The sequence below is a fragment of the Micropterus dolomieu genome, linkage group LG17 (assembly GCF_021292245.1).
Source record: "Micropterus dolomieu isolate WLL.071019.BEF.003 ecotype Adirondacks linkage group LG17, ASM2129224v1, whole genome shotgun sequence".
Classification (NCBI taxonomy): Eukaryota; Metazoa; Chordata; class Actinopteri; order Centrarchiformes; family Centrarchidae; genus Micropterus; species Micropterus dolomieu.
Window position 1 is genome coordinate 36,620,421 of NC_060166.1, and position 1,141 is coordinate 36,621,561.

Genomic DNA, 1,141 nt, shown 5'->3' on the forward strand with positions numbered 1-1,141 from the left:
TTAGCATAAAACAGCTAAGTCACAGCTAACTTTAGCATAAAACAGCTAAGTGACAGCTACTGTTAGCATTAAACTGCTACGTAACAACTAACGTTAGCATAAAACAGCTAACTGACAGCTACTGTTAGCATTAAACAGCGTTAAAAACAGCTACATTACAGCTAACGTTGGTGTTAAACAGCTACGTTACAGCTAACAATAGCATAAAACAGCTAAGTAACAGCTTATGTTGGAGTTAAACAGGTACATTACAGCTAACATTAGCATTAAACAGCTAAGTTACAGCTAACGTTGGCATTAAACAGCCACGGTTAGTTTTAGACGCTGTGGCCTTTAGATGAACGACGGGTGGCTGAAGTTACCTGTTGAGGGAAAATCTTAATTCTAATCTTCTTGTTTAGCAGAAACTCTACTGTTTGTTCTTTAGATTTATGATACTGAACATTTATTAAACATGTTTCCTCTTTAAAGAACGAATTCAGCTCCTGCTCCCACAGGTGTTTATCATAGACTGGATGTAAAAAGGTAGATCAGAAAATAACCCCGACCTGTCGGCTCTGAGAAGCTCCTTTTTACAAAGCTTTCAGATTTCTGTTAGAAACAGATTTAACCGTTCGCGGGCCAGATGTTGGACGCCACATCAGACAGAGGAGCCCTGCTCACCAGATGCGTTGGTGGTATAGTGGTTAGCATAGCTGCCTTCCAAGCAGTTGACCCGGGTTCGATTCCCGGCCAACGCAGATCTGTTCTCCTGGGTGTGGAACTTTTTCACCAGGCTGCAGGCTGATATCTGACGTCAAAGATGGTGAAATTAGAAACAGCAGTTAATAAAGTAAAAACCGGAGGGAGGGACAGATGAGGTCAGTCTGGTTTTAAAGCTGATTTACACATTTGGATTTCATCAGAAAGCGATGACGAGATCTGTGGGAATCAGAACCAGAACTGACATACTTGAAACGATAGCCAACGCTGCCGCCACGTTCCTTCTCGTGTTCACCTGAACTGTAGCATTTAGCTTCAGCCCTGAGCGGTCACGGCTAACGTTAGCATAAAACAGCTAAGTCACAGCTAACTTTAGCATAAAACAGCTAAGTGACAGCTACTGTTAGCATTAAACTGCTACGTAACAACTAACGTTAGC

General features: G+C 42.1%; 1 protein-coding gene and 1 non-coding gene across 2 annotated transcripts in view; both read left to right on the forward strand.

Annotated features, from left to right (window-relative positions):
* The window catches only part of LOC123986638 (sodium/potassium-transporting ATPase subunit beta-3-like), a 15,058-nt gene that overhangs the window by 11,083 nt on the left and 2,834 nt on the right, over positions 1 to 1,141 (forward strand). The window lies entirely within an intron of this gene.
* Positions 669 to 740, forward strand: trnag-ucc. The gene has a single exon. It is a non-coding gene; the product is annotated as a tRNA-Gly (tRNA).